Genomic DNA, 11,344 nt, shown 5'->3' on the forward strand with positions numbered 1-11,344 from the left:
CCATATGTAGGTAGGGTTCCACAACCTTCTGAAACTTGGACCGTCTCCATGGCATAGTGGTAGAGGGTCCCGTAGAGCAGACAGTCGGGGGTTCGATCCTTGTTCGCGCCATACCAACAGACGTTATAAGATATTACATGTCGTTACCCTAACTGGGACTCCGCATTAAGGGGCTAAAACAAGGACAGTCTGAGTGGGGTATTCATGTTAAACTGCGGCATGGTATCTCAATGGGCTAGTACTATTAACGTGGCATGAGTCAACACTATTACAAGCAGCCACATTTGTAGCTATCATCACATAAGGGTGTATACTTTGTTTGAAAGGCAGTTTAGTTGTGTGTTCACATGTCCGTATATCACATTATGTCCGAAGTATCTTGAAACGTTACAGCTGTTGTCCTTGCAGGTCGTCTGGAGAGGGATACATACTCGAAATAAACAGATTGGATTTTATGCATGGATCTAGCTTCACTATACCGACGAGTTAACATAAACATGTGTAGATGGATGCCAATCATCTGCGCGTGGACAACCATCTGGTGGACTCGCAGATCCAGTACCCTATCTCACGCGACATGGATCCCCGATCTATATTATGGATCCAGCAACACTCTGGAGGACGACCTGGAACTAGCAACACTCTGGAGGACGACCTGGAACTAGCAACACTCTGGAGGACGACCTGGAACTAGCAACACTCTGGAGGACGACCTGGAACTAGCAACACTCTGGAGGACGACCTGGAACTAGCAACACTCTGGAGGACGACCTAGAAATAGCAACACTCTGGAGGACGACCTGGAACTAGCAACACTCTGGAGGACGACCTGGAATAGCAACACTCTGGAGGACGACCTGGAACTAGCAACACTCTGGAGGACGACCTGGAACTAGCAACACTCTGGAGGACGACCTGGAATTAGCAACACTCTGGAGGACGACCTGGAACTAGCAACACTCTGGAGGACGACCTGGAACTAGCAACACTCTGGAGGACGACCTGGAACTAGCAACACTCTGGGGGACGACCTAGAAATAGCAACACTCTGGAGGACGACCTGGAATAGCAACACTCTGGAGGACGACCTGGAACTAGCAACACTCTGGAGGACGACCTGGAACTAGCAACACTCTGGAGGACGACCTGGAACTAGCAACACTCTGGAGGACGACCTGGAACTAGCAACACTCTGGAGGACGACCTGGAACTAGCAACACTCTGGAGGACGACCTAGAAATAGCAACACTCTGGAGGACGACCTGGAACTAGCAACACTCTGGAGGACGACCTGGAATAGCAACACTCTGGAGGACGACCTGGAACTAGCAACACTCTGGAGGACGACCTGGAACTAGCAACACTCTGGAGGACGACCTGGAATTAGCAACACTCTGGAGGACGACCTGGAACCAGCAACACTCTGGAGGACGACCTGGAACTAGCAACACTCTGGAGCACGACCTGGAACTAGCAACACTCTGGAGGACGACCTGGAATAGCAACACTCTGGAGGACGACCTGGAACTAGCAACACTCTGGAGGACGACCTGGAATAGCAACACTCTGGAGGACGACCTGGAACTAGCAACACTCTGGAGGACGACCTGGAACTAGCAACACTCTGGAGGACGACCTGGAACTAGCAACACTCTGGAGGACGACCTGGAACAGCAACCTCTCTGAGGACGTGATCGATACAGCAACTTTCCTGACGGCGTCAATGATCCTGCAACCTATCTGAAAACATCATCCATCTACCTACAACTACTGTAGTACAGGGTACAGCCTTACACTTACTTCCACGCCACCCCGACCTCTCTCCCTCTCTCCCCCTCTCTCTTCTCTCGACCCCTCTTTTCTCTCTTCTCTCTCGTTCTTCTCTCTTGTTTCTCTCCTGTCTCTGTCTTCCGCTTTTCTTTCTTTTCTCTTCCTTTCTCTTTTCTCTTTGTTCTCTCTTCTCTCTCTTCTCTCCTCTCTTTTCTCTTTGTTCTCTCTCCTCTCGCTCTTTTCTCTCTTCTCTCGACCCCTCTTTTCTCTCTCTCTCTTCTCTCTCGTGTTTCTCTCTTCCTTTTCTTTGTTCTTTTTCCTCTCTTTTCTCTTTGTTCTCTCTATTCTCTCCTCTCGCTCTTTTCTTTCTCTCTTCTCTCCCCTCTCGCTCTTTTCTCTCTCTCTCTCTCTCTCTCTCTCGCCTCTTTCTCTCTGTGTGTTTAGTGTTCATTTAAATATTAAATGCAAAGACACGGATTCAGATACTTAGTTTATATCAATAAATACAGGTCAACTCAGAGTTTCACATACCGACTATGCCGCACGTACTGCAGTCGCACACCCGTCTCCGCTGACGGCACCCCAGCACACAGCTACCCCAGGCCCCCCACTGGTGAAACTCACAACTCGAGCCACACACCTTCTCCTCCCCCAACCTCCCAAGGCACCCTCCACCTACTCGCAGACACGTCCTCTTGCGGGTCATCCGTCCGTGGGTACACGCTGACCACGCTGACCAGGCCGACCACACATCTGACTCTCGGTCCCGCCACAGATACAGATTAACTTTGGGCAAGAAACTGCAGGGTGTAATTTTATTCCTGTAACACAAAACGTTAAGGGTTTGCCAGTCACCTTTTTTATAATAATCCCTCTATGGTACGACCCAGAATATGTAGAGGGAGTCATTGAAAATGACCAATACAAATTGTTTTGGAATAGGCCCGTATACAGCCCCAGACGTATCCAGGCCAATAAACCTGATCTTGTCCTTTTTGATATATCCAATGAAATATTATAATATACATAATTTATATTATTGAATTTTCTGTCCCTTTTTACACTAATGTGATTGACAAGATTCAGGAAAAACTTCGCTTTCGAAATGTCACGCTTACATCCCATGTACCAAGTTGTCAGACTCCCCATTGTTCTCGGTGCCTTAGGTTCGGTACCTCCCAATCTGTTGACTGACATTGGGAGAGTACCCGGGTTCTCCACCAGGAATACAGAACTTCTGACAATCTGGGTAATGCAGAAGGCTTCAGTGTCTTCTCAGTCTCCGAAAAGTTCTGGGTGGGTTTGAATAGGCAGCGTTTCCCGGGAGAAGACCCATTCGCTGTCTGGGCTGCGTGTAGAAGGGGCCATGGGCCCTGAGCTGATGATGAGCCTGACCAGCCTGACTGTGCCAGGATCACCCGAACACTCTTTGCTGCATTTTTGTTTCAATCTGTACATCATCATCATCATCATCATCATATCATCATCATAATAATAATAATAATAATAATAAGGCATCAGATGCATTTTGGGGAACCCTTTGTATGATGACGAGGAACTGAATAATCTTCACTCACCCTGGTCCTGTGTTCCTGAAGGCGTTAGGCTGAATTCTGCTGATGTTGGTGTTGTCGCAGACCACGCGGGAGAGAGACGCGTGGCGGAGCTCAGTCAGCTGATCTGAAAGGAAGTAAAGAAATACCTAATACACGTTACTACATTTCAGGAGAAGTCAGGATTAGTTTAGTTAACAAAATCATCTGATGTTCACAATGGGTTTACATACCTGGAGTAAACCTGACGACATCATCATTCGTCTCATACCAGAATCTGTCGCCCATTTTCAGCAGTTCAAACTGACGGCCAACAATACAGGAGAATGTGTTCCCTAAGAGACCTCCACCAACTGGGCGTTCAGACACGCCCCCGGAGTTTACAACAACCAGTGTCACAAGGGAAAAAATAATATAAATGCATGATTTTCAACAATTGATTACGCTAAGTACAACTTTAAGATGTGTTATCACTGTCTCTGCTCTTCTCCAGCAGGTGAATCTATGTGCCTTCCCATAACTCCATGCAACCCCTCCCCTGACCCCGTAACCTTACCATATACTATTATTCCCATCGCGACAAAGGAGCACCTCTCCCTTCTTTAGATTATCACGGGATCTCATCAGACCCTTTTTATCTTCACTTCTCATATATACCTGTACAGCATTTGTAGAGCAGCTGCAGCATCATCAGGATGATCCACAAGACCTTCAGGGCTGGTTTTAAAATCTTAAGCTTCTGGGAGTCCACACCACCTCCGCCAAGCATTGTACCCTGGTAGACCATGGTCGCGGCCACGTTGAATGTTTAAAGCCATCAGATCGAGACTGTTACCTTCATCATCTGGGAAGAGGAAGTCTGTAAGCTCAGGGGTGATGTGTCTGTCCACGGAATTGGCCCTATCAACCAGCAGCCCTCTTGTTAGTTCATTTACAGCATCACCAGCGGATGAAAGAATTATGGATGTGTTTCCAAATGAGTCCCTGAGCTTGAGGTCGCGTCCTCTCTTATAACCCTTGTTTCGGCGACTAAAGAAGGATCTTATCATAGAGTGGCCGAAGCGGTAGGCAGCTGTAGCAAAGGCATTGCGAACACTGGCATCAATACTGGGATTGTAAATATTAACAGGACCAGTCGATGGACGGAGCCCAAACTTGGTGAGAAACTTGGGTGAGAGGACGAGGGGAAGGAAGTCGGCGTAGGAGATGTGCTGTATCATGGCTCCCAGAATCCTCCTGGTTTCCTGGAACAGCCGCTCATCATTCCAGTGTGGGTTGATATGTGCAAGCCCCCTGGCCACTCTGTTGTGTTCCCGCAGCCAGATGGTGTGCATACTTGTCAGAGACATGTGCTCGTCCACTCTCTCGTCACCTGGACACAGACAGTAGAAGACTCTGACGTCTCAATACAATTGGAGTCGGAATGAAAAGAGTCTTTTTGTATGATTTATTTAAGTGAGAATCGTTCATCAAATTATGCCTGGTTGATGGCTGATTAATTGATATTTCTTATGTCCAATCAGTTTTCTTGGATACCTCTTAAAGTTTATCTCTAGATTTATATACAAGTAAAGAAATCGTGTGACAGAATTACTTTGTTGAGAATAAGTGAATGGTCAAAACATAACAGATGATGTATCTCGAACATAACTTAGAACATAATGTTACCATCATATCAGTTGAACTAATATATTTTCATCTTGTATTTCTCTCGTCAACTCTGCACCTCTGCAGGGATTCACTGTGTCGAGTTGCGTCCCTTGGGCACACCAGAAACCTATGATTGTGGGTTCTAATCCCGGTTCGCCCCGATTATGTTTCTAGGTTTGTCAGCACCATACCCGTGCTCGTAGGTTTCACCGAAGTGGTAAACGTCTGAGACCTGCATTACTTAGGGCTTTCCTCCCACATTTAACTGACATGCCGTGATATATCTGGAATACTGTTAGTGTAGGAGTGATTGAGACATCTGCTTCAGCCTCACTCATTAGCAAATGTAACCAGTGATGATATTAGTTTATGATATGCACAGTACGAGATACTTATGGTGTGGTAAAACTGAAAGTCTACACATACCAGCCCGAAAACAAAAGTTTGGTGCCGTGAACGTGATACAGTCTGTCACAGAATTTCTGGGCAGCAGTTCTGGGGTGTCAGATGATGTTCTAAGCAATCCTGAAACACATGTGTAATTACAAACATTGCATGATAGAGGAATGCCTTTGACAATCTTCAAATGGGATATATATGACATAGACGCATTAATATATCTGTTATTAGTCCTTGATATGTCACATATGGTCTCAATGAATTCGAGTCCACTATTTACCTGTGTAGACATTGCCACCCACACAGCCTTTTCAACGTCTTATCATTTAATATGTTCGATAATGCTTCAACAAAGAAAGTGTACAAACCGGGCAACCCGTTCTGACCACCCGACCACACGACCGCCCGACCACCCGACCGCCCGACCGCCCGACCACCCGACCACCAGACCACCAGACCATCAGAGAGTCGTCTGAGGCGCCGCAATTCGCTGTAACAAATTGCGTCCCTTGGGCACGCCAGAAACCTATGATTGTGGTTTCGAATCCCGGTTCGTCCCGATTATGTTTCTAGGTTTGTCTGCACCATACCCTGATCGTGGCTTGCACAAAAGTCGTACATTTCCGAGACCTGCTTAAATTCGTGCTTTCACCCCAATTAAGCTGACACACCGTGATATGACTGGAATAGAGTCCAATGCGGCGTTAAACTCACTCACTCACTCTCATTGTATGGTTGTTATGTGCCATACCTCCCTTGGTATCGCGGAGTTCATGCTGCTCCTCTTCTGTGGAGCCATACACCTGCGACGCATCAATGTAAGCCGTCAGTTGGTTCAGCTGCTCTGCTGGAACTACAAGAAGAAGGAATACATTGTCGACTTTAGCACCTTATAACAAAAATCAGCATATATAAGCTAGCTACGCGAAAAGTCGCAAAGAACAAAGAAGAACGAAGCATGTTTATTTCACGATAAGAGATTGTTTTATCGTTACTTCATTTCTGGGGATTCGAATATGCTTGCAACTCGTGTATACTGAACGACGTTATATTTTGGAGGGAAGTGAGATGTAAAAAAACCGCCAGGGCCCAACGATCGCTTCCCAAAGTGGAAGAACTTTAACAATCGGTAATGGGGAAAAGGTACAGATAATCAACGTGAAATTTGTAAGAATGTGAGGGAAATACTAAACTTAACCCCCCTGTTCATAAAATGGACTTGTCCGACAGTGACGAGGTTCGATTCTGTTCAGGGAATCATTATTATTCAAATACGGGTAAATAGTTTTAAAGGTTGTACATTTTCTTATCATCCTTAAAGGGGCTGTACAAAATGTTGATATGTAAAATGTAAATGTGCCCCTCATGGTTTATCCTCCCTGCAGTGATTTATTTTACGATTTTACGTTTATTTCTTAAATCAGAGTTATCTACTCCCATACTCACATCTCGAATGTCATAACCACATACTTTGCAGACAACATAATTGCACCGATATATTCCAAACTGTCCACTTGTATTTGGGGGTCTTCTCAACAACTTACTCCAACCACAGTGACCGCAACATTAACACCGTCTCCTATGAACTTTATATGTGTGTGTGTGTGTGTGTGTGTGTGTGTGTGTGTGTGTGTGTGTGTGTGTGTGTGTGTGTGTTAGTGTGTGTAGTGTGTATTGTGTGTGTGTTTAAAAAATATAGTTTGCTCTACCCTCATGTGTAGTGTAATAAAGTATAATTTTCCCCATATTTCTTCAGTTGTATAGACCAGATTTTCGTGCTTGTCATAACGCCTTAATACACACAAGGTCTTCGCCGCACAACGACTATTCAGGTGTAATGAAAACGTAGTCATGGGTGACAGGCAACATCAGTAATTTGTGTGTCTGAGTGGGGTGTCCATGTTAACTACAGCATGGTATCTCTGTGGGCTACCTGTATAAGACCAGCATTAGTCCGGGCAAGTGCAAGCACAAACAAAAGTACAACTATACGCACGGACGCACGTACGCACGCACGCGCGCACGCACGCACGCACACACATATACATGGACGTCGCACACATATCATATAAGATGAGACTTCCCAAATACATATATGTAACGTTATACTTACCTATACCACAGTTTTCATTAGCGACTTGCAGTGAACGGACAAAGTTGAGACATGTGCGTCTGAACCTGCGATCTCCTGGAGGAACCTCAATTGGGAAGCATTCATGTCTGGCAGAATGGAGAGGTAAGTGGAGGATTGTGTAGCTGAATGTCTTCGTGAAGCTCTATTGCTTTCATTCTAAAATGTTTTCATTCTTGTTAACAACCATAAACTAACTTGATTTTCTGTGTGACAATATATTGATCGAGTTTGTGAAATATCAACCATGGTTTACGTCTGTTTTACCCTCTGCCTACGTTTACCTGTTGGTGAGGTTGATGGCAGCAGTTGGAACACCCCTTTGGACCTCCTCCTCACAACATACTATGGCGGCTCCATCAGTGCCTGAAACACCAACATAGATTTTAATTGAATGTTTGCAAATTATCACATCACGATCGCCTAACAAGATTCGCATCCCGTGAAGATTCGGGTAGAGAATAGGTCTTCAGCAACCCATGCGTGCCGTAGGAGGCGAATATGCTTTTTGTAAGAGGCGATCGGGATCGGGTGGTCAGACTCACTTAGTTGGTTGATGCATGTCATCGCGTCCCTATTGCGTGATGCTCATGATGTCAATCACTAGATTATATGGTCCAGACTCGGTTATTTACAGACCGCAGTCATACATCTGGAATATTGCTGGAGGCGGCGTAAAACAACAAACAAACAAACACGTAGAAATATAATCTCAACTAACCTCGTCCAATGGCAGTGTTTGCGAAGTCGTGATCCAGAAACTGAGCCCACTGCATGACCATGTGTGTGACGTCACTCCGTGACGTCGCGTCGACGTCAGCAGTATGCAGTGTAGTGCTCACGAGTCGTGGGCTTACCAGAGGCCGGACATCACTTCCCCTAGTTCGCGGTGAAGATACGCCTGAGAAAGACACAAGCCCTAAATATGACCTGACAATCATATTTCCGAATAATGCCACATTGTCTCAAATAATATCCCTATGATGCAAATGATCCGTGGCTAAAGCTATTTGTGTATACACTAGTTTTAGCAGATTTCTTCTATATTATGAAATGGGGTGGGGTATCCTTGTGGTTAAAGCGTTCGCTCGTCACGCCGAAGACCCGGGTTCGATTCCCCACATGGGTACAATGTGTGAAGCCCTTTTCCGATGTCCCTCGCCTTGATATTGCTGGAATATTGCTAAAAGCGGCGTAAAACCCTACTCACACACTGTCAATATCATTAAATGTTTTGAGTGTGTTTCGATTAGGTTTACTGGCTATCCAATGTAATCTTCACATCGACAGTGTTACAGAATCATGTATAGAACTCACCATCGCCATACTGTGGCAGAAGGAACCTCCTCATTGGGATGAAGCTCTTTCCCCAGTCAGGATGCTGGATGTTGTTACAGCTGCCGTCCGCTGACCGGAATATGTCGGTGTTGTTACACACCAAGGAGCTTTTACAGTTGCCACTAACAACGTTGATTGACAGTACTTTCATATTAACGCTCGAGCATCACAACAGTGTTTTCATCTGATATAAAACAATCCTTTAAAGTAAATAAATAATTTGTCGAATTTTGAAAATAGAAAATGCTTTGAGATTCTGTTTGATTCCTCTGCATGGACGCGAGAATATCGCGTTTTGCCTACACTGTCATTGACAACGTGGATGAAGATTGATAGTACTTGTAGGTGTGAAGGTAACGAATCAAAGTTGTTTATATGATCATGAGATGTCATATATTTATTTTCTTAAAAGCGTGCAATAAATCATAAGTGCAGATTACTTTTTTTGTAACTTAAAATTAGATATTTGTAAAAATCTAAAAAGGTGGAACGTCAGTAACCTGAAAACCCAATCAATCATGTCATGCACACCACTCGTCCTTACTCTTTCAACTGCCTATATCCAGGATACTATCAATAGTTTTAAATTACAATTTTCACCTATATCGGATAGTCCTCAGTGCATCAAAGATTGGTTTTAATATCTTTATCACTGGATAATACTGACTATTGTATCAAGTTAAAAGTTAATGCCTTAGGGTATCACGAGAATGAATCCACTTTTGAAGTTGATCTTTGTATTCAACACTTTACAATTAAGAGCTACGATTAATCACATTAACAGATTCCAGATTCCAGACTTTCACACGTTCCAATATGTCATTGGTATTTCAAGGGTTTGTTGCAGCAGCATATTAATATTTTGTTACTGCATTATGCCAAATTAATCATTTCCTCAAAGAAAAACAACTTACACTGGTGTGGATTCGGCCGACTTGTCCAGCGACATCACTGACAGCAGCTTCTCTCTGTATGTTTGGCCAAGTTGGATCGCCTTCGGCTTTGTTGGGGTGAAGGATGCATGTTGTTCTGTTGTTGAGGTCCCTCCGAGTCGGTCAATACCTGCAGTATGGCAGCAACTAAGTTACTTCCAGTGCTTCTGCGGGTGCTGGTAGGACGTCACAATACTCACATGCATCGCCCCGTGGCGAGTTAACAGAGTTAACTGCATATAAGTCCAGTTCCAACCCTTGCCGAACTAGGCTGGTATTCTAGAGTTACATTATGGCTGGACTAACGAGTCTATGCATAGCCCAAGTAAAGTCGCGTAATCAACTACATGAATTTCAACGTGCAGATTTCGGTCGACTGCAGGATTTGCAAAGCATGTGTACCGCCAACTCGGCGTCGACAGGTATTTAGCAAATATTTTCATGTTTTTAATCAAGTGGCTCAAGTGCTTTGATACACTTCGCGGAGTAAGACCCGTTTTATTACAATATAGATCTTGATTATCGATCAGATCGTTTTGACTGGGCGCCGCCATTTTGATTAAAGCAAAATTTATGCAAGTGATATGGGTGATGGAATCTGACTGGTCAGTAGGAGGGACTGTCACATAGAAAGGACATAACTGTAATGACCACTGGTGGCCCAACGTTCGAGCCCGGGAATTCCAGCCTAGTTCAGCATAGGTTTAAACTGGACATTTGTAGTCAGTTAACGCCCTTGCCTCGGAAAGATGACTCATTTGGTATCATAATGTTCAGTTACAATTGCCAATACTTCTCCATATGTGCCTAAATCAAATTCTCGAGGTATATGGGAAATCGTTCGATACTTACTTCATTTTGCAGTTATTTGAAAGTTGCGATAATCGTCCCCGTCATACGATTGTTGTACCATAATATTAAATAAACTGCTGGACAAAAAAATATACACTTGAAAACTGGATTTTACCATAAACTACAGACTGTATCAAAACGTTACTAGGCTGAAAACAGTCGTCCGAAACATAACTATGACACTCGTGTCAAATACATCGACATTGAATGACCATTTCTTGTTTGTTTCATTTCTCGCTACCATCAAACCTGGGTGTATACTTTCTTTTAGCCGGTAGTTTATTTGACCAAGAAATAAACATTCACTTGCATTCATGTTAACTCCTTGTCTTAATATGGCTTCTTGATGACGAGGGCTAAATTTGAGAACATATGTGTATACTCACCTAAGTGTAGGTAGTGCAGGTTTTGTTGTCGTTCAGCCAAAGCCGCCTCAGCGGCAGTGGATTGGACTGCAGCAGTCTGTTTTACTGCCAAGAGAGCAACCACCAGGAGAAGGAACCTTTCCCCCATGTCTGGCGACACAATATTTAGAGTACACGCGGACAGTATCTGAAGGACTTATACATACATGGTCTCTGGAAAACATGGCACCGTTCTATAATGTGAAACCTCATCTGAACCATAACAAATAATGTTTGGAGGTCTGCCGGACACAATTTGACATATTCTACTTCTTTAAAGCAGCAACAGACAACGGGTGTTGTATATAAGATTGT

At 44.4% G+C, this 11,344-nt stretch overlaps 1 pseudogene; it reads right to left on the reverse strand.

Annotated features, from left to right (window-relative positions):
- Positions 1-1,325: 1,325 nt before the first annotated feature.
- On the reverse strand, positions 1,326-11,138 carry LOC139443606 (salivary peroxidase/catechol oxidase-like; annotated as a pseudogene).
- Positions 11,139-11,344: the final 206 nt, after the last annotated feature.

This window comes from Haliotis cracherodii, unplaced genomic scaffold, assembly GCF_022045235.1.
Source record: "Haliotis cracherodii isolate W230 unplaced genomic scaffold, xgHalCrac1.p SCAF_5, whole genome shotgun sequence".
NCBI classification, from domain to species: Eukaryota; Metazoa; Mollusca; class Gastropoda; order Lepetellida; family Haliotidae; genus Haliotis; species Haliotis cracherodii.